Raw genomic sequence first — 23,487 nt, 5'->3', positions numbered from 1 at the left:
CCAGGCCGGGCCAGTGGGGGTCAGCTAACTGGGAGCAGAGATGAGACTTGACTGTGCAGCTGAGCTTCCACTCAGGGGGCTAAGCAAACGGGGTGCGGGGTGAGAGGCTGGTTCCACTGAGAGGAATATGGATAATTCAATCGTGTCTTAGGGCTTTTTACTGCCACCAGAGAACCAGGGACAACTTGTCCTGTAAAATGCTAAATAAGAGCTGTCCTTAATAATGGGCATTCTACGTCCAGAGCAGGACAGCTGGCAGTGCCCGCTCCCCATCCAGAGCCACACAACCCAGTTTTTCCCCCAACAGACTTCGTTGGTATCTTCAATATTACCCTATTCATCAAGCAAAGACTTCCCCTGGCATGTTCCTCTGTGACTTGAGAAACCTAGTTGGCAGTTCTTAAGGGAGAATGGGCATCATGATCCAAAGGGGAAATCAATGTCATTAAGATGAATTTGCAAACCAATGTCACCCCAATAAATTCCATTTAAAAAAAGATGAATCTGTAGGCACGCAATTCTGCATAGTGGCAATGAAAGGGTCTCTAACAAAGAAAAAAAAAATACATGAATCCTTAAGGAAGTAGGTTAAACAAAATTTTTTTAAGTCTTCATTACTCAGCTGAATAAAGCTGGAATATGCTAATCAAAGAGACGAATCGAGAAGATCTACCTGATCGGGCCTTCCCTCCATGGAGTGGGAAGACCTTTACACTAACTTCACAGGCAGTGGGGCTCAGAATCCCAGGCAGAGGGAAGTGAGACTCGACATTAACTGTCCCCATCTACAGATGACTGTTTCCCTGTTAAATAGGAACCAAACTGAACTTTTCTTTTTCAATCTATCCTTCCAAAATAATACTTAAATGTAAAAGAGAGAGGGGCCTTCTATAAAGGTTAATTTAAAATAATTGGAAGAATTCATTTTTTTAAATGAAAATAATCTTTAATCATTTGATACCCTTGAAAGAGAGGCATTCCTTCTTCAAAAGACTCATAATTTACCCTCACCAGGTGGTGGCACAGTGGATAGAGCATCAGACTGGGATGCAGAGGACCCGGGTTCAAAACCCTGAGGTCGCTGGCTTGAGCGCAGGCTCATCCTGCTTGAGCGCAGGCTCATCCGGCTTGAGCAAGGGCTCACCAGCTTGAGCACAGGGTCACTGGCATGAGTGTGGGATCATAGACAGGACCCCGTGGTCGCTGGCTTGAGCAAGGAGTCACTGTTTCAGCTGGAGCTCCCCGGTCAAAGCACATATGAGAAAGCAATCAATGAACAGCTAAGATTCCACAATGAAGACTTGATGGTTCTCATCTCCCTCCCTTCCTGTCTGTCCCTATCTGTCCCTCTCTGTTTCTCTCTCTGTCACACACACACACAGATACTCATCACTTCCTTCTTAGTTCTATACACTTTTCTGTTAGGTCTTGTATAACACACTCAAAATCTTTACCAGGGCTACTTTCCTACCCCCACCATTCTCCCTGAGTTTACCGTATCTACCAGCTTGTGCCTTGGTTTTATGGGACAATGACTACTTCATGTAATTCCAATCCTGAGCCATGTCCTTGATAATCTCATCAATTTCCCATGGCTTCAACTGATAATGTTCAGATCTATTACTGTCACCATCCCTCCTCTGGGTCTACACTTCTATTTCCAATTGCCTATTAGATGTCATGACTTCAATGTCCCCCGTGTAACTCAAATTCATGTATGATCAGAACCGAAATCCATAGTCCTTCTTACCCCTAGTCTTCTTTTTCTCATTTAAGAATGTAAGCACCTGTGCAGTTGCTAGCCTAGATGTCAAGTTAATCTCATTCTTGAATGTTCCTCTGCCATCAAACTCTGTCCATTCCAGTTCTGAAACAGCTTGTAACTCTATCCCTCCTGCCTCCCAACGGCCACTGCTTTCAGTCAGGTCACCCAGTATCTCCAGTCTTAGCTGGTTCCATGCTGTGTCCCAATTCCTCCCTTCTTTCTAAGGATCAGTCTCCTCTCCTTAACAACTTTGCATGATGTCTGGATTCAAGGCTCTTGGATGATCCAGCTCCCTTAGCAGCCAGACAACTGAGTAAAACACCACCAGTCTACTTCTGTAGCCTCTCCAGACTCCACACTGTGCGTCCTTTAGTATTTCCACTGTAGCTGTTACTCTGCCTACCACCCACCTCTGTGCCCCTGTTCATACCAAAACTATTCTTCACCCGTCTTTACCTGGCAAACCCTACTCATCCTTCAAGGCCCAGAGAACAAGTTGTCTTTTCCCCTCTCCCGTTTTCTCCCTCCTCCGTTCACCTTCTCCCCCTTCCTCTTTATGTGGTTCTTCCCTTCCTCTGCTAATCAGTTCCTCGTCTCTTATGCATTGTGTGGTTAATAGGAGCCCCTGTTCTCTAAAGCCTGTCTCTAGCCTTCACTTTTTGTGACATTTTAGCTTCAGGGTCCTCAAGCTATGGAGGAAAAAATCTAATGGGTCACTGGCCAGTCCATGTGTTGATGCTGGTCCTTGGGTCAAGAATCCACCCATGGTCTAACCAAGACCCGGGGACAGGGGTAGATCGTATGTACCGCTTTAGTAACAGCAATTCCCATTAAAGGGGACAACGGCCGATAAGACCCAGAACACATGTCTGTTACTGTATCTCCTCTTATAGATTAATTTTACCTCGAGGACAAGCATCTAGATTTTATTCTTTTTTTCTTTTTTTCTTTTTTTCTGAAGCTGGAAATGGGGACGCAGTCAGACAGACTCCCGCATGCGCCCGACCGGGATCCACCCAGCACGCCCACCAGGGGGCAATGCTCTGTTGCAACCAGAGCCACTCTAGCGTCTGAGGCAGAGGCCATGGAGCCATCCCCAGCGCCCGGGCCATCTTTGCTCCAATGGAGCCTTGGCTGCAGGAGGGGAAAAGAGAGACAGAGAGGAAGGAGAGGGGGAGGGGTGAAGAAGCAGATGGGCGCCTCTCCTGTGTGCCCTGGCCGGGAATCGAACCCGGGACTTCCACATGCCAGGCCGACGCTCTACCACTGAGCCAACCGGCCAGGGCCTAGATTTTATTCTTTATTCATCTCTCTTTTCCCAGCAAATAGCATAATGCCGGCATGTCATTCCTTCTGTATTCACCTGGATACTCTGACCTGAGATGACAGAACATTCAACACAAAGTGGCTTATATATTAAGGGTGACTCATTGGGTCATGCACTGGGAGTCCAGAGGTAAGAGAGACTTCAAGGTCAATTGATCCAGGGCCCACCTAGGGACCCACATTTTTTTTCTGGTTTTCTACTCTCCTATTCACAACTCTCAGCAAGACATAAAACAGCTGCCAGTAGCAAGTCGGGAGAAGTGTTTCTGTTCAAATCCATCAGGAAACTACTTACATCCCAGGACTCGTAGCAAGAGTCACCCTGTTAGACTGCTTAGGTCATGTGCCCATGGGAAGAGGAAATGGTATGAAACGTCTAATACAAGTAGTCATGAACCATATATAGCTATTTAAAATAAACTAAAATTAAAAACAATTAAAAATTCAGATTTTCAGTCACACTAACCACATTTTAAGTGCTCGACAGCCACATGTGGCTACCAGCTGCAGTACTGAACAGTACACACTACATTTCCACTGCTGCAAAGTTCTTTCCGCATAAGGTAACACAGTATACCAAGCAACTCATATAAGACAACCAAGACTCAGCTTGGCAGCTGGGGTCAACTTTGCCTATGGCACAGGGAACTGGGAAAGGAACAGATGTCCAGATGAAAATCTGGGAACACACAGGAAAGGGAAAAGGGGAAATAGATGGAAGGTGGGCACTGGACAAGGTCTAACATATTCTTACAAAAAGGTATTAAACTGATCTGGCATGATTTGCTCTTCCAAAAACATATGCAGAAATTGTTGTTGTTATAAGTAAAAGGTGTTTTTCTTTTATGAACTCACTAACTTCCTGCAGGACACTGGACAAGCCAAGTAACTTCTCTGAGCCTCAGTCTCCTCGTCTGTAAAACAAAAGGGATGAACTAAGATCAGTTGTTTCTGACCTTTAATCACAGCAGATTTTTATAAGTACATTTTCAAAATCAATTTTTGCCTAGGGTCTCATACTTTGAAGTGTTTTTAGTAACTTGACTGCATTCATAATCAATTTTCTATCTTTTTTTTTTTTTAACCTAAAACTATAACTGTTCATTAGAGCTTCCGAACAGCAAGAAAAGTCAATGTTACCATGGTGGGCTGGCATCACTGATATCAAAAGTGAAGTGTACCTTGTAGTCTTACTGAAAGCAAATTTAGTCTTTTCATTTAGTGTTATGAAGTATTTATAAATAATGTCAAATGCTCCACTGAAAGCCTCTAGGGCAGTGGTTCTCAAACGTTTTGAAGTCGGGGCGCATTTAAAATCCTACAAATAATTCTAGGTGCACTATATACAAATTTCTGAGAAATATGTTATAATCATTAAGTCAAATATTAAAGAAAAAATATAAAGTCCAAGCGGGATTTTATGGTAATTAAGCAAAATAAATATGACAAAATTAAATTTATTCTGACATTAAAGAACATTTTTATGTTATATTTTTTGAGTTATGCTTTTTAGAATTTATAAAGAAGAAGGGTTAAAAAATAAAAAATAAGACAAAAAAGTTATCTTTTTATATATATAGATACATTCTTAGTAAGATTTAGTAAATTTGGCAGGTCCTGGCATGAATGTGTTAAGTTTTTTCATTCTTGTGTTTATGAGAAATATGAGCCTGATGTGTCCTAGTGATTTCTTCAATGTTTGGGCATATATTTGAAAGGCAAACTCTCATTTCCTCATCAATACATTGAAGAATTCCTCTCTTTTTACTCTTAATTGTGTTGAGGGTAGAAAATCCTAATTCACATAAATAGGATGTTGAAAATTGTAGTAAAATGTTCAAAACTTTTTTAGATATTGCCACATATTCTTTTTTTATAGAACTCCAAAAGGCCTCAAGAGACAATTCCTTCTGTATAATCATCAATCCAAAACCCCCACCATACATATCATCTTAACTTTACACCAAACAAAGGATAGAAGAAACTTGCCTCCAGTCTTTCCAGGGAACATGGGGGGTAGTGTAAACAATCCAGCATCACAGTTTAACAGCCTTTTGCAGCCTAATTAGGCAAGTGAGGTGGGGGGTTGGGCAGACTGTCAGCTTACAGCCAATTCCCCACACCTTTGTCCCCCAAAAATCCAAACTCCAAAACCCTGTTAGTGTTTTGGTCCCCAATAGGCACTATTTCTCTAGAATACCATAGGGCGCACCTGGAAATCTTCTAGGGTGCACCAGTGCACCCTGACGCACACTTTGAGAACCACTGCCCTGGGGTAGACCATCACATGTCAAGAAATGGTCGTGTAGGACCCATGTGGGTCCACAAGTCTATGATTTTCATGACAATATATATAAAGTTATGACCCCCTGTCACCAGCACAAACTTGTCCAATCTGGAAAGTACCAGAGAGGGGAATGAGTGGATGGACTAGGAAGAAAGATTCCAAAGGTGACTAAGATCTAGTGAGTAAGGGACAAAAAAATAAAGAGAAAATGATACCATCACATAAGATGTTGATCTTCCCTTTTGTTACCAGTACTAGGCCAAGAAATGTGGATTATTAAATAATCCAGGAACCAAATAAAAAGCTAAAAGTGAACAACAAGCAAGAGAATCAGAGCTCCACCTTGAGAAGGGTGCTAGAGGGGCCCCAGGGAGGGTGACACCAGAGCCCTTCGAGTCTTCATTCAGCTCTGCTGAAGACAAGGGCAGGCGCACATGGTGACTGACGCGCTAGAGGCCTGGGAGCTCCCACTTCCAGCTTACAGCACGAACAATGTTTACCATGATTTCCTTTTATTTAAATTTCTATTCCACTAATTTTGAGTTAAATCTGCTAAAAAGAAGGCTGACAGGCATGTCTAACCCTAAGTGCTTGGTTTATTTTTTCTATAAAATAAACTATTTGCCATGTTAGAAAACTATTCTGCAACCCACACCTCCTAGGCCTGCTGACGCATCAAAGGGAAACGAGGCAAGTAACCCATGTTTCAAGTACAAGTTCTTTAAATGCTTCAGTCATTGAGAATAGTTGATCATTCCTGATGCTATTTTAACCGCTCCACAGCCCTGAGAAAGAGAGGCTGCCCAATTCTTTCTCCAAAGTTAATAGATCCTGATATCAAAACACAACAAAAACACCACAATAAAAATAAATCACAGGCCTAACCAGGCGGTGGCGCAGTGGATAGAGCATAGGACTGGGATGCGGAAGACCCAGGTTCGAGACCCCGAGGTCACCAGCTTGAGCACGGGCTCATCTGGTTTGAGCAAAAGCTCACCAAGGGGTTACTCAGTCTGCTGAAGGCCTGCGGTCAAGGCACATATGAGAAAGCAATCAATGAACAACTCAGGTGTTGCAATGCACAATGAAAAACTAATGATTGATGCTTCTCATCTCTTCGTTCCTGTCTGTCCCTGTCTATCCCTCTCTCTGACTCTCTATCTCTGTCTCTGTAAAAAAAATAAAAATAAAAAAATAAATAAATCACAGACCAAGCTCACATTTTTATATTATAAATACAAAAATTGCAAATAATTAGCAAACAGAACTGAGTTACAAAACATGTTACATACCATGACCAGATGAGGGTCATGGTCACATAAGGGATTTACGACCCAAAAACTATTCAGGGCCATGTATCATCACGTAAACAAGCCAAAGGGAAGAGCAGCATCCTGAAAGAAGCTCAAACAACACTTGGAAAAAACTTTAACATCCACTCCTAAGAAACTTTTAGTAAAAGGAAGAGGACACTTGTTGAACTTGGTCTCAGGCCAACACCAGTGTTGTTCTTGAGGGTTTGATACTAAAAGCATTCCCATAAAAGTCCAGAAGAAAGCGATCACTACTGTTATATAATACAGTTCTTAAAGCAATGGCCAATGGAACGAGGTAATAAGAAGCACAAACTTAGAAAGGAAGGGGCAAAATTATTATTTGCAAATAAAATTATTTCACACCTAGAAAATCAAAATAGCCAACTGGAAAACTATTAGAAATAATAAGAGCACTGATTAAGGTATCCAGTTAAAAATACACAAGAACCACCCCAGCAGCTTTCTTATAGATCAACAATGACCTGTAGGAAAATGATAGAAAAAATTTCCTTTCTATTAATACCATAAAACACAAAACACTCATGTTTTTTCTAATAAGAAATGTGCTATATATTGTATGTATTTATATATAAACTATTAAACATATTAAGAGGTTTTAAAAATCCATAATTCAGCCTGACCAGATGGTGGCGCAGTGGATAGAGCATTGGACTGGGATGCAGAAGACCCAGGTTCGAGACCCCGAGGTCGTCAGCTTGAGCGCGGGCTCATCTGGTTTGAGCAAAAGTTCACCAGCTTGGACCCAAGGTCGCTGGCTCGAGCAAGGGGTTACTCGGTCTGCTAAAGGGCCGCGGTCAAGGCACATATGAGAAAGCAATCAATGAACAACTAAGGTGTCGCAATGAAAAACTGATGATTGATGCTTCTCATCTCTCTACGTTCCTGTCTGTCTGTCCCTATTTATCCCTCTCTCTGACTCTCTCTCTGTCTCTGTAAAAAAATAAAAATAAATTAAAAAAATAAAGATTGTTAAAGAATCCATAATTCAGTGTGACTAGGTTTGATACATGAAGATGTACACAGACCAGGCTCCAGACAAAACAGCAAAATAGGGCACAGACAGTCCCCCCAAAAGACAGACCCCACAATTTAGTAAAAGAATTAAGGCAACAGATATTAGCCCGAGTTATTATAATTAGCATTCCATAGGAGTAAACAAGAGGAAAAATATCAATTCAATAACCACTTAAAACTAAGGAACTGAATGAAATGTTGACCATTCTAACAGTAAAGAATAATTAAAACATGCACTAAAGTCCTGTTCAGCATCAACTATCAATTTCAGTAGCTTAAACTGCTGGTTCTGCAAGTGTGGCTTGAGATTCTGTCAGACAGTCCACAGGTCAAGACTCTTTTCATAATAATACAAAGACAATATTTCTTCCTTTCGCTCTGCTTTTCTCGTGAGGGTGAAGCAGGTATCAGCAAACTAAACTGGCCAGCAGGCCAAATCCAGTTTCATTCATTCATTTACATATTCCCTGCAGTTGCTTTCGGGCCACAACAACAGACCTGAGCAGCTGTGACAGAGAAGTCTGTCACTGTGTGGCCCACAATGCTGGAAATATTTACTATGTAGCCCTTTACAGAATATCGTTGTTAATCCCTGCTCTAATGACTAATAGAATGTGTACTTATGTAGCCTTATGTTTTTTAGAGTTTTCTAAAATTTTAAAGTATAAGCAAGTACATTTTAGAGATGAATTCCACTTTTTCCTCAGTATGTCAGCTGTAGTTATATCTACTATCATCTCATAACCTCATTAATGCCCAACAAATCATTATTTTGAAATCTGAAGTTTTCCTTAAATGTACACAGAAACATGAATAGAGAACTAAGTACACTTTTTTTGCAATAATATTTTAAAGGTTTCTTAGTTTTAATTTTAAAAACGGAAATATTGATAGGTATAACCTACATAACACAAAAGCACTTTGGGGTCTTCAATAATTTTGAAGAGCGTAGAGGTAAATAAGGATATTCTTTTATATATTGTCAATATCATTATCATAACTAAGAAAATTCCAGTAATTCCAAAATATCATCCAATGTACAGTCTAAATTTAAATTTCCCTCACTGTTGTAACCATATGTTTTCCCTAATCCAAGATCAAATCAAATATCACATATTTTTTCTGGTTATGATACTTTGGTTCCTGTTCCCTGAGAACAGTTCCCCTTGTTTTTTGTTCTTGATGACAGTGAACAGGACAGGCTGGTTGTCTGTCAGATTGTACTACACACTGGATCCACCTTACTGTTTGTCCTATAGTATCATTTAACTCGTTCCAGTCTGTCCTGAACCTCCAGTATACGTACAAGAAGTAGGGGGAGAGGCTTGACTTGGGTGAAACATTTTTGGCATAAACACATCACAGATCAGATTGTGTTATGTAATAATGTGTCCCATCAAAAGGCACAAAATGTTAAGTTGTCCCACTATTAGTGATGCTAAGATGACCACTTGGTTAAAGCAGTGTCCACCAAATCTGTCCACTATAAAAGAACATTTGCCCAGTGTAATTAAGTAATAAGTCAACTGTGGCATGACACTTGACTTGATGTGAATGTCTCAGTCTCCAACACTTCCCCCAATGGTTTTGGTATCTATTAATGATCTTGACAGAATCAATTATTACACTGAGGGTTGGACTGCCATGAAATGTTTACCCTATGCTCTGCATATTGCTATATATGAGGAGAGATACAGCATAACAGTTAACAGGTCAAATCTAGGACTGTTCAATTCGGGCAATATAGTAGAATCCTTGAATCTCCGGCGAGTTTTTTTAAAATGCCAGATCAATTAGAATCAGATTGTCTAGAGTGGTATCTCCAGCCACTGATATTTTTGAAAAAGCTACCATGGATTCTAAACCTGACTTATCATGTAACTTTTTTGTGCTTTAGGAATGAAAATTATAGATATCTCTGAGATAGATACCATAATATTCCTGAAATAGATACGAGGTATGTTTTAAAGATTAAATAATTAAACATAATGAGGATTAACTATAAAGTATGTAGGGCCTGGCACACAGTAAATGCTCAATAAACATCACTGATTGTTATGTGTATATACATAAATGTAATTATACAAAAATATATCTAGCTATATTCTAATATATACATATGCATCTAACAATACAACTTCAAAACATATCAAGCCACAGTTGACAAGACTGCAGGAGAAATAAAAATTTATAGACATGTATTTTTAAACATCCCTCTCAAAAACTGACAGTTTAACTATATAAAATAATAAAATAGCTTATGAGGAAAAGAACAATATAATTACATATTAAGTTTTTAGATATATATACTATATCTTTCTTTCTTAGCATACATTGAATATCTAGAAATAAAGACCATGTAAGAGCATATGAAGGAAGTGTCAATAAATTATAAAGAATTAACAACATAACAGATCCTGTTTTCCGACTATAACATGGAAAAATTAAATACTGACATCAAGAGAATAGGAAAAAAAATAGAAATGAAATAGCCTTAATAAATAACCAATCTAGTTATAGAAGAAATCATAAAAAAAATTAAATATTTTAAAATGGCTAATTCAAAATATTATACAACAGTGGTCCCCAACCTTTTTTGGGCCATGGACCGGTTTAATGTCAGAAAATATTTTTACGGACTAGCCTTTAGGGTGGGACGGATAAATGTATCACGTGACCAAGACAAGCATCAAGAGTGAGTCTTAGACGGATGTAACAAGAGGGAATCTGGTCATTTCTTAAAAATAAAACATTGTTCAGACTTAAATATAAATAAAACGGAAATAATGTAAGTTATTTATTCTTTATCTGCGGACCTATACCAAATGGCCCATGGACCAGTACCGGTCCGCGGCCCGAGGGTTGGGGACCACTGCTATACAAGTCAAAAATCTGTGGAATACATCTAAAAAAGTACTTTGAGGAAAATTTATAACTTTGAAAACATTTTAAAAGAAGCTAAAAACAATAAGTATTCAACTCAAGAATTTGGGAAGAGACAAAAAAGTGAACCCCAAAAATAAGAAATAAGGATTAAGGGCAAATATCAATGATATACCGAACAGTATCAACAATAAACAGAGAAAAATATTACAATTAAAAAACGTATTCCTTAAAAAGATTAATTAGATAAATCTTTGGCAAGCAAGAGTTATCAAGAAAAGAGAGAGGATTCAAATAATTAGAATGAAAAAGGAGGCAAAAGTGCAGACACGAGTGACGTCAGAGAAATGGCACCATAAGGAGTGATACCAATAAATCTCCCCAAAAATTCAACAAGATCTTCAACTAAAGACAGAAAAATCTATCCTTGGAGCCTCCAGAAGTTCCACACTAAATGCGAAGGTATGATCGAGCAAAAAATTGACTAAATATATAATCAACCCCGAAGGAAATAAGGAGGAAGAAACACTCCGCCTTCCTCACTAACCTAAATAAGGGCTGCTTTCACTGGGAACTGAGAGTATAGGAACTAAGGCGGGCATAGGGTGTGAATAGAACCAGACTGCGGTACAAATGTCCGAACCAGGCCGTAGCACGGACATCCAAGCTGAGGAAAAACTGTGCTTGTGGCAACCCAGTCAATACAAGCTAACGCTCATGCCAAATCCAGACAAAGAAAGGCACTTGGGACAGCCATCCGCCCTGATCTCCTGGTCGGCACGTGCAGATAGTGGGCGAGAGATTCCCCCGGGAATGGACGCCTGTGTTACCGGACAGAGGGGCAGAGTCAGAGGCTTTTCTGTGGGCTGAAACCAGAGTCTTGAGGTCACCCTTGCGCCCGGAAAAGCAGCGCGCGGGGAGTGAGTGGGAACGAAATTTCCTACGCTTGAACTTTTCCGTGCGGGTGGGGGGCCTCACCGGGAGTGAGAGGTGGCCGGCCTGATATCCTGGTCGGGGAGCGCGGAGAGTGGGCGTCCTGTTCCCGGACAGAGGAGCAAAGTCAGAGGTCTCTGTGTGGGCCAAAGCCCCGCCTGATTATGCTAGGGGCTCTGACTGATTGAGCCTTACCCAGAGCCCTGTACTGTGTGGGAACAGAGTGGGGATTTGCCAGCTCTTTGAGCCTCTTACTCTCCAGGCAGAGGAAGCAGCAACCCCATAGCTGGATCATCAGGCTACTAATTCAGGAAGGAAAGACTAGGAGAGAGGCTCCAGGAACACGGACTCTCTCATTGGCAGAGCCTGCAAATGCTAATGAGCCTCGACTGCCAACGAGACTGAAACCCCATATTTGACATCGCCATAGAGACTTATCAACTGCAAACCTCTACCTAAGCATGCCACAGGGGCAGAACCCAGGGTACAGAGTCACCGACCAGGAAGAGGGAGAGAAAAGAAAAAGCAAGAAGATAACCTCTCAAAATCAAGAATAATCCACAGACTTTATAACCTATCCCATTTTATTATATTTGTTCGTTTGTTTCTCTTATCTTCTTGTCTTGATTATTTTCTTCCTCTTCCTATTTGGTCGTTTAATTCTCTGCCGGTCTTACTCTCTCCTCTCCTTGAACTACACTACCCATAAGTGTTACATCTCCCATTATCTTTTCTTTCTTCTTCCTTTCTCTCTATGAGGGTTGCACTACAAAACCCTTAACTCTCTCTCTCTCTCTCTCTCTCCTTTTATTCTTTTTTCTTCTTTTTGTGTCTTCCTCTTTCTTTTTTTTTCTCCCTCTATATTAGTTTCTTCTTTTCTCCTTTACTTTTCCTCTCATTCAATCCTCAATCACAAATTATTTTATCTGGGACTCAAATTTTTCTTTGTGGCACTTTGGGGTTTTTTTACTTCGCTTTTTTAACTCACTAGCAGTGCTCCCAACCCTGGCTCTCCATTTTATCTAGTTCTTGCTCCACTAAATACAATAGTAATTTTTTTATTTTTTCCCCTTTTTCCTGTTTCCCTCTTATTCCTCTCATCATATCTCTTAGTCAACCATCACCTAAAAGCAAATCATTTTATTCTTGACTCAAATTTTTTCCTTTTTTGCATTTTGTGGGTCCATACCCCCTTTTTTGCCCCTTTATCACTTCTCCCCAACTCAGGCCCTCCATTATAGGTAGTTTTTGTTCTATTTAGCACAATATAATTCACAGTTCACCACAAGATTTTCTCAAGAAGGAGGGGAGAGGAGAGGAGAGGAAAAAAAGGGGGGGAATAATAATTTTTTTATTCTTTTTTATTTTTATTTTTTAACTTTTTATTCTTTATTAATTCTCATTAATACTATCAACAAAACCACCCTCAGATGCCATTAAAGAAAAGGAAATCAAATATCACGGATACAAAAGACAGAGAGGTAGCATAGATAGATGAGGAAAAATCTATGGAGAAAAAATTTAATATATTGGAAACCTTGGAGCTAAATGACAGAGAATTTAAAATAGAAATCCTAAAAATACTCAGAGATATACAAGAAAACACAGAAAGGCAATTTAGGGAGCTCAGAAAACAACTCAATGAACACAAAGAATATATTACCAAGGAAATTGAAACTATAAAAACAAATCAAACAGAGATGAAAAACTCAATTCACGAGCTAAAAAACGAGGTAACAAGCTTAGCTAATAGAACAGGCCAGATAGAAGGTAGGATTAGTGAAACAGAAGACAAGCAACTTGAGGCACAACAAAGAGAAGAAGAAAGAGACTTAAAAATTTAAAAAAATGAGAAAGCCCTACAGGAATTGTCTGACTCTATCAAAAAGAATAACATAAGAATAATAGGTATATCAGAGGGAGAAGAGAGAGAAAATGGAATGGAGGACATATTCAAACAAATAATAGATGAGAACTTCCCAAGCCTGTGGAAAGAACTAAAGCCTCAAATTCAAGAAGCAAACAGAACTCCGAGTTTTCTTAACCCCAACAAACCTACTCCAAGGCACATCATAATGAAACTGGCACAAACCAACGACAAAGAAAAAATTCTCAAGGCAGCCAGGGAAAAGAAGAATACAACATATAAAGGAAGGTCCATTAGATTATCATCAGATTTCTCAGCAGAAACTCTACAAGCTAGAAGAGAGTGGACCCCAATATTTAAAGTCCTGAAAGAGAGGAACTTTCAGCCACGAATACTATACCCATCAAAGCTATCCTTCAAATATGAAGGAAAAATAAAAACATTCACAGATACAGAAAAGATGAGGGAATTTATCATCAGAAAACCCCCACTCCAGGAATTACTAAAGGGGGTTTTCCAACCAGATAAAAAGAACAAAACAAAACAAAACCACAAGTAAAAGCTCCACCAAGAACAAAATAAAACCAAATTTAAACTGTGACAACAACAAGAAAAGGGGGAGAGGACAGAGATTAACAGTAGCAAAGGACAATGGAGTGCAAAAGTACTCACAAGATAGTGCACTACAATGAACAGGGTAGGAACCCTTTTCATTACTTAATGGTAACCACCATTGAAAAATCCACCTCAGAAGCACAAGATTTAAAAAAGATAGTAACAGAGAAAAGATGTATGGAATACAACCAAACAAAAACAAAAGATAGAAAAATGAAAGAGAAGAATCAAACAAGACACAAAACTAACAGAAAGCAATGTATAAAATGGCAATAGGGAACTCACAAGTGTCAATAATTACACTAAATGTAAATGGATTAAACTCACCAATAAAAAGGCACAGAGTAGCAGAATGGATTAAAAAAGAAAATCCAACTGTATGCTGCCTACAAGAAACTCATCTAAGCAACAAGGATAAAAACAAATTCAAAGTGAAAGGCTGGAAAACAATACACCAAGCAAATAACATCCAAAAAAAAGCAGGCGTAGCAATACTCATATCTGATAATGATGACTACAAGACAGCAAAAGAACTCAAAGACAAAAATGGTCATTTCATAATGATTAAGGAGAAGCTGAATCAAGAAGACATAACAATTCTTAATATATATGCACCAAACCAAGGAGCACCAAAATATATAAGACAGCTACTTATTGACCTTAAAACAAAAACTGAAAAAAATACAATCATACTTGCAGACCTCAATACACCGCTGACGGCTCTAGATCGGTCATCCAAACAGAGAATCAATGAAGATATATTGGCCTTAAACAAAACACTAGAGCACCTGGATATGATAGACATCTACAGGACATTTCATCCCAAAGTGACAGAGTATACATTTTTCTCCAGTGTACATGGATCATTCTCAAGAATTGACCATATGTTGGGCCACAAAAACAACATCATCAAATTCAGAAAAATCGAAGCGTATTTTCTGATCATAAAGCCTTGAAACTAGAATTCAACTGCAAAAAAGAGGGAAAAAAACCCACAAAAATGTGGAAACTAAACAACATACTTTTAAAAAATGAATGGGTCAAAGAAGAAATAAGCGCAGAAATCAAAAGATATATACAGACAAATGAAAATGACAATATGACATATCAGAATCTCTGGGATGCAGCAAAAGCAGTGATAAGAGGGAAGTTCATATCACTTCAGGCCTATATGAACAAACAAGAGAGAGCCCAAGTGAACCACTTAACTTTACACCTTAAGGAACTGGAAAAAGAAGAACAAAGACAACCCAAAACCAGCCGAAGAAAGGAGATAATAAAAATCAGAGCAGAAATAAATGAAATAGAGAACAGAAAAACTATAGAAAAAATTAATAGAACAAGGAGCTGGTTCTTTGAAAAGATCAAAAAAATTGACAAACCCTTGGCAAGACTTACCAAAGAAAAAAGAGAAAGAACTCATATAAACAAAATCCAAAATGAAAGAGGAGAAATCACCACGGACATCATAGATATACAAAGAATTATTGTAGAATACTATGAAAAACTTTATGCCACTAAATTCAACAATCTAGAAGAAATAGATAAATTCCTAGAACAATACAACCTTCCTAGACTGAGTCAAGAAGAAGCAGAAAGCCTAAACAGACCAATTAGTAGGGAAGAAATAGAAAAAACTATTAAAAACCTCTCCAAAAATAAAAGTCCAGGCCCAGACGGTTATACTAGTGAAGTCTATCAAACACTCAAAGAAGACTTGGTTCCTATTCTACTCAAAGTCTTCCAAAAAATTGAAGAAGAAACAATACTTCCAAACACATTTTATGAGGCCAACATAACCCTCATACTGAAACCAGGCAAGGAGAGCACAAAAAAAGAAAACTACAGACCAATATCTTTAATGAATACAGATGATAAAATACTAAACAAAATACTAGCAAATCGAATACAACAACATATTAAAAAAATAATACATCATGATCAAGTGGGATTCATCCCAGAATCTCAAGGATGGTTCAACATACGTAAAACAGTTAATGTAATACACCATATCAACAAAACAAAGAACAAAAACCACATGATCTTATTAATAGATGCAGAAAAGGCATTCAATAAAATACAACACAATTTTATGTTTAAGACTCTCAACAAAATGGGTATAGAAGGAAAATATCTCAACATGATAAAGGCCATATATGATAAACCATCAGCTAACATCATATTAAATGGCACTAAACTGAAGGCTTTCCCCCTTAAATCAGGAACAAGACAGGGTTGTCCACTCTCTCCACTCTTATTTAATGTGGTGCTAAAGGTTCTAGCCAGAGCAATCAGACAAGACAAAGAAATAAAAGGCATCCATATTGGAAAAGAAGAAGTAAAGGTATCACTTTTTGCAGATGATATGATCCTATACATCGAAAACCCCAAAGAATCTACAAAAAGACTACTAGAAACAATAAGCTAATACAGTAAGGTCGCAGGATACAAAATTAACATACAAAAATCCATAGCCTTTCTATATGCCAACAATGAAACATTTGAGAACGAACTCAAAAAAATAATCCCCTTCACAATTGCAACAACAACAAAAAATACCTAGGAATAAACATAACAAAGAATATAAAGGACTTATATAATGAAAACTACAAAGCATTGTTAAGGGAAATTGAAAAAGATACAATGAGATGGAAGAATATTCCTTGCTCTTGGATAGGAAGAATAAATATAATCAAGATGGCCATATTACCCAAAGCAATATACAAATTTAATGCAATTCCCATCAAAATTCCAATGACATTTTTTAAAGAAATGGAACAAAAAATCATCAGATTTATATGGAACTATAAAAAACCCCGAATAGCCAAAGCAATCCTAAAGAAAAAGAATGAAGCTGGGGGCATTATAATACCTGACTTCAAACTATATTATAGGGCCATGACAATCAAAACAGCATGGTATTGGCAGAAAAATAGACATTCAGACCAATGGAACTGAAAAGAAAGTCCAGAAATAAAACCACATATATATGGTCAAATAATTTTTGATAAAGGGGTCAACAACACACAATGGAGAAAAGAAAGTCTCTTCAACAAATGGTGCTGGGAAAACTGGAAAGCCACATGCAAAAGAATAAAACTCGACTACAGTTTGTCCCCTTGTACTAAAATTAATTCAAAATAGATCAAAGACCTAAATATAAGACCTGAAACAAAAAAGTACATAGAAGAAGACATAGGTTCTAAACTCATGGACCTTGGTTTTAAAGAGCATTTTATGAATTTGACTCCAAAGGCAAGGGAAGTGAAGGCAAAAATAAATGAATGGGACTACATCAGACTAAGAATTTTTTGCTCAGCAAGAGAAACTGACAACAAAATAAACAAACAGCCAAATAAATGGGAAATGATATTTTCAAACAACAGCTCAGATAAGGGCCTAATATCCAAAATATACAAAGAACTCATAAAACTCAACAACAAACAATCCAATAAAAAATGGGAAGAGGACATGAACAGACACTTCTCTCAGGAAGAAATACAAATGGCCAACAGATATATGAAAAGATGCTCATCTTCATTAGTTATTAGAGAAATGCAAATCAAAACTGCAATGAGATACCACCTCACACCTGTTAGATTAGCTATTATTAACAAGACAGATAATAGCAAATGTTGGAGAGGCTGTGGAGAAAAAGGAACCCTCATTCACTATTGGTGGGAATGTAAAGTAGTACAACCATTATGGAAGAAAGTATGGTGGTTCCTCAAAAAACTGAAAATAGAACTACCTTATGACCCAGCAATCCCTCTACTGGGTATATACCCCCAAAACTCAGAAACATTGATACGTAAAGACACATGCAGCCCCATGTTCACTGCAGCATTGTTCACAGTGGCCAAGACATGGAAACAACCAAAAAGCCCTTCAATAGAAGACTGGATAAAGAAGATGTGGCACATATACACTATGGGATACTACTCAGCCATAAGAAATGATGACATGGGATCATTTACAACAAAATGGTGGGATCTTGATAACATTATACGAAGTGAAATAAGTAAATCAGAAAAAAACAAGTACTGCATTATTCCATACGTAGGTGGGACATAAAAACGAGACTAAGAGACATTGATAAGAATGTGGTGGTTGGGGGCGGGGAGGAGGAGGGGAGGGGGAGGGGCACAAAGAAAACTAGATAGAAGGTGACTTTGGGTGATGGGTATGCAACATAATTGATTGACAAGATAACCTGGACATGTTTTCTTTGAACATATGTACCCTGATTTATTGATGTCACCCTAGTAAAATTAATAAAAAAAATTAAAAAAATTTTTTTAAAGTGCAGACACAAGAAAAAATTAATAATTAAAGAATATTAAAGAGTATTAGGAATATCTATATACTAATAAATTCAAGTGGATAAATTCCCATTAAGTTACACCAAAACTGGCACAGAAAGAGAGAACTTGAACAGATCAATTAGTAGAAAAACATTAAAAGAGAAAAATTCTCGCCTCCTGAAAAACAGCAGGTGCAGGCAATTTTACAATGAGTTCTAGCAAATTTTAAGGAACAGTTAATTCCTGTCTTATACAAGCGGTTCTGAAAAAAGAGGAAGCAGTCAAAAATTGACCAGGACATTTCATGAAGCTAATATAATCTTGATTCTAAAAATCAGGTAAGGCCAAGAAAATGATAAATCAATTTAACATGACATAAAAATCCTACATTAGATATAACCTAAGTAAATCTAATAATGCACTTTAAAAATAATAATACATCAGGATTAAGTATGTTCATCCTGGGAATTCAAGGATAGTTCAACATCAGAAATAGATTCAGAGGAGAAAAACAAGATGATAATCTCAATCATTAAAAAATCAGCATCATGCTATTCAGCAAAAGACAAAACTGCAGAATTAATAAAAAATTACATGGGAAAATAGCTATGGAAGCTAGGAACAGGGAAAAGCTTATAAACTCATAAAGCATATGATTAATTTCATCACATTAAAATTAAGGATTTTTATTCAATGAAAGACACCATAGACAAATAGACAAATGACTCCACGACAAAATGTGGGAAGAGATTTGTAACATCTAAAATAGAAAAGGGACTGTTATAGAGAATAGATAAGAAATACCTGAAAATCACCAACAGACCAGTCACCATGAGAGAACAATAGACAAATGAGATGAAAAGGCAATTAACAGAACTTATCTAGACTACAAAAATGACAAAGTTGAATAATGCTAGCTGCTGGCAGGAAGGAGAAGACCAAAACGAGCCCCATCGATTGCTAGTGGAAGTCCAGACTGGCATCATCATTCTGGCCTGCGTGAAAGGCTCCGTTAACAAAGCACTGCTCCTCTGACGTGCTTTTCCTCTGTGCATATATTTCTTCTGGGAACCTGACAGGGAAAATGGCTAGTCTAGCAGACGGTTTGGGTCCTGCGCAGTGTAGGTCCTGACCATCTATCTCTCCCTGAATCACACCTGATATGTCTGCACTCTCCACTCAGTCTAAGAGAGAAGCAAAAACTCCTACATGTATCTTTCTAACATAGGTCTACACAAGAGTTTTCACCTTTTTATGAGATTTTAAAACACTGGCACAAAATATAGTCCAGAATTTGTGATTGATAGAAAATTGCTACATATTTAATTTTTAATACAATTTCTGAAGCAAATGTGACTGCATTCTAGTTGTACAAATCATCACTGTGCACCATGGAGAGGTGGAAACAAAAAGGATAGGCCAGGTTTGATCTCAGAATCTGAAACACTAGCAGAAAGAAAATGCAGAAATTTCTCTCCGAGAAAGAAGAGAGGTTCTTCACAGTTAGAAGAAGGGGCTCTTGGGATTTCAGTAATCCCGAAGAAACACACAAGAATAATCATAGGGTCTAGTTTCTCAGCCAAAGGAAAATATGGTTACTTTTTATCCAAGGAACGAGAACTTAAAAACCTCGGCACTGAACAGGCCAGTCACTGAAAGGAGATGAATCTAGAGTGAGAAAAAGGGCTCTGACTCCTGAAGTAAGCAGTAAATCAATTCAAACCTCAGAAGGGATCAAGGACTGTCCCTTCAGAAAAGAGCGAACGGTGGCCAGGAGACAGAAGAGAATAGTGAAAGGGCCGCCGACTCCACATTCAAACCCATGGTCAGTCGTCAGGGTACTTACTGGTAGAGGTTTGCCTCCAGACCAAAAACCTGAACCTCTGGCAGACCCTACTAGCAAGATAAGAGGAAATGTACCCCATAACCTGATTAGGTCATGGTCACCAAGATTCAGACTACCAAGACTGTTCTTAAAATTCTAATGGTGAAAAACACAGAGAGCTAATATGGCCAACCTGTATCACTTGGCCACGATGATTTTTATCCTTTGGAATTTGCCTACCCGGTAACCACTGCCCACACATTTGATACCAAAGAAAATTTATCAAGATTGCCCCCAGTCTCCACCCAGATGACGGATTTCTGGGCTGGCGGAAGCATTACTGCTGAGGAAGCGGTAAAGCCCGGCCTCGGGAGGCTGCGGGGACAGACCTACGGGAAGGACCAGGCCCCCGGCCCACTATCTGTCAGACGCTATGGCTGATGCAGATCCCCTGTCTCCCTAAAAGAAATCATCGTGCAGGTCTGAGATGCCCAGAGAAACTTGTCTTTTTACGCAACGAAGGGCACTGGCTGCGGACAGCTGGAGCAACTACCCACCCATCAGGGAAACTGGTCGTTATCTTCAAGATAGGAATGTTTCCCGGGCAAACAGGGAGAAATAACACATACACGTGCATGATGTGACATTTGCCTTGGGTAAAGAAACATGATATTAAAACGAAAGTCAACAAATAAAAAACACCCTTTTGAACACAAGTGTGAAATAGGATAAATAATCCATTTGCAATTTCAACACAAAGCAAAGAAACTTTCTAGAAGTCTAAGGAAAAGTTTATAATGTTCTTAAGGTTATGGTTTGTTTCAATAACAAATTTCAAAACCTTAAATGGTGCAAAAAGTACTAGCATCTTAACTGTAACCAGATTTTATATTATCCAGACAAGAGAAGCTGGTTAAAATATCCTAAAAACACCATGATTTTTCAAAGAGCAAATTGCAATTTTCCTAAATATTAAAGAGGGCAAGAAATGAGAAACAGCCATGTGGTTTCACAGACTCTCTATTTAGAGGCTAGCAGGAAAGAGAAATTTGTACCAGATACTGAGGGAAGGATTAAGGCTGTTCCCTCAGTCAGGGCTAGTAAGGAAGCAATATAAATAACACTAGGATAGGAAGGCCGTAAAACGAGTAAAGAAAAAGCATGCATACAGTGGACTTGTAAAACACTCAATGATATTTATTCGTAAGGGAGAAGGAGGGGAATTGCAAGAGAGGAGAAATCAAGAGCACACTAGAACACGTTTCCAAAAACAAAAGGCAACGTAAATTACTAGTATCCACTTCGGGTATCAATTTTGCCATCACTTCTATTTATCAAGATTCCCTTGCCCTTATATTGGTAGCAACCACTAATGAGAAATCAAGGCATCTTATCCCTTCACCTGGGAGCCTAGGGGAGAAGGGCTGCTGTAGTGTGCCAAGTCCACTCATCAGCACTCCATTTCCATGGAGTAGTTTGGGGCCAAATAGTCAGCTGTCAAGCGCTCCTCTGCCTGACTTCGGACTGCAAGCATCCCTCTCCCTTGGTGATCTTAATGATGAAGGGTGTGGCTGGTCAGGGTCCTGTTACTTCCCTCCCTTCTCAGGAAAGACATGCCTCACAGTACTGACGCCATTATAATACATGTGCACTCTCAGAAACCAGTCGCAGTATCCAACTGCTTTTAAAGGAACAAAGAAGAAATGACAGAAGAATGAGATTTCAAAGAATAGCATCCAAATGAAATAGTTTGGCCCTGAACAGTGAAACCATTATTAATTAGTTCAGTGGTCCCCAACCTTTTTTGGGCCACAGACCGGTTTAATGTCAGAAAATATTTTCACGGGCCAGCCTTTAGGGTGGGACGAATAAATGCACAAAATAAAATTATGCGACCGGCGTAAAAACTGTGGTATTTTTAAATATAATTGTCGAATTTTCAAGACAAGCATCAAGAGTGAGTCTTAGACGGATGTAACAGAGGGAATCTGGTCATTTTTTAAAAATAAAACATCATTCAGACTTAAATATAAATAAAACAGAAATAATGTAAGCTATTTATTCTTTCTCTGCGGACCAGTACCAAATGGCCCATGGACTGGTACCGGTCCACGGCCCGGGAGGTTGGGGACCACTGCACTAGTTAACTAAGCAGGCCATAAAACAAAAGGGACCCAGGTGCCCTCAGGTCACTACACCTGGTAGGACAGCGAGAACGCAGCAGCCTCTTCATTCAAACAGAATTTCAAAGTCAGGACGTCCTGCTGAATGAGTAGCACTGGGCACCAGACAGCGATGCCTGCTTTCAGAGCGCTCGCTACCGCAGGCCACTGCCTCGCCAGCATGGAGGAGCAGCCTGATTCTTCGCAGTCACCCCGAAACCACCTCTTGCTTCAGGATGTCAGCGAGGTGCGCTTGCCAGTCCCTGTCACAGGGGTCTGCTGAGCATCCTCCTTGAGTCATCTTCTGGCACTGCTTCTAGACTTTAGTGGGGACTGTGCCAGAAACTTCTTCCTGATAAAAACTAATAATCTAGTTGGCCTAGCCAAGTCAATCTTTTCCATTTCATGGTATACATAAAACTCAATTTGGCTGGAAAATATCCTCCCTGCATTTAAAACCTCTAAGAGATCTATACATTGAAATATTCCAATTTTCATGGCTACTTTCCCTTACATTTCCCAGAGTGTGGTCAGGTAGAGCCCTCGGTCACCGCTCCTCGCCACGTGTTTACAATTGCTATCCTCTACATTCAGAGGACCCATGGCTTAGATTTTGAACAGAGAAAATAAGACTGGCTTTTTCTAAGGGTATAAAAATAAAAAAACACTATGTAAATGTGATCGAAAAAGGGGTCACATGCTCACCCTGACAAGCTCAGGGGAGGCCGACGTGGCAGGCCTTAAAAATCCAGAGGCCAAATTAAGCACACAGGGTGGAATGAGCATAAAACTCCCCAGTTAAAAGTGGGTCCTGGGGGGTAACGATGTCCTAGATCTATAGCTTTCCTTGACAAAGTGCGATGTTTAACTTTGAAATTGTCTACGCATACCATCTCTATGTGCGTAAATGTTAACTATCCCGTACCCACAATGTAAAAGAAGTGTCTCCATTTTGCTTTTTATCCGATCTCAGAGGTTTCCTTCCTTCTTTCTTTCCTCCGTCCCTCCCTCCCTCCCTCCTTCCTTCCTTCCTTCCTTTCTCCAACTCCCTTAATCCACCACCAATGAATTTCATGTAGCCCTCCTCACATCTCCTCCTTTGATCTTCATAAAGTAAGGTGCAAATCTGCCATTCTCCAGAGCATTTCCTCAATCAGTTCCGAGTTTGC

General features: G+C 39.1%; 1 protein-coding gene across 1 annotated transcript in view; it reads right to left on the bottom strand.

Moving 5' to 3' along the window:
* DIS3L2 (DIS3 like 3'-5' exoribonuclease 2) overlaps nucleotides 1–23,487 on the bottom strand; it is a 320,107-nt gene that overhangs the window by 215,894 nt on the left and 80,726 nt on the right. The gene's annotated exons all lie outside the window — the stretch shown is intronic.

The sequence above is a fragment of the Saccopteryx leptura genome, chromosome 7 (assembly GCF_036850995.1).
Source record: "Saccopteryx leptura isolate mSacLep1 chromosome 7, mSacLep1_pri_phased_curated, whole genome shotgun sequence".
Classification (NCBI taxonomy): Eukaryota; Metazoa; Chordata; class Mammalia; order Chiroptera; family Emballonuridae; genus Saccopteryx; species Saccopteryx leptura.
Note: the sequence above shows the minus strand (reverse complement) of the source record. Positions and strands in the feature narration are given on the sequence as shown.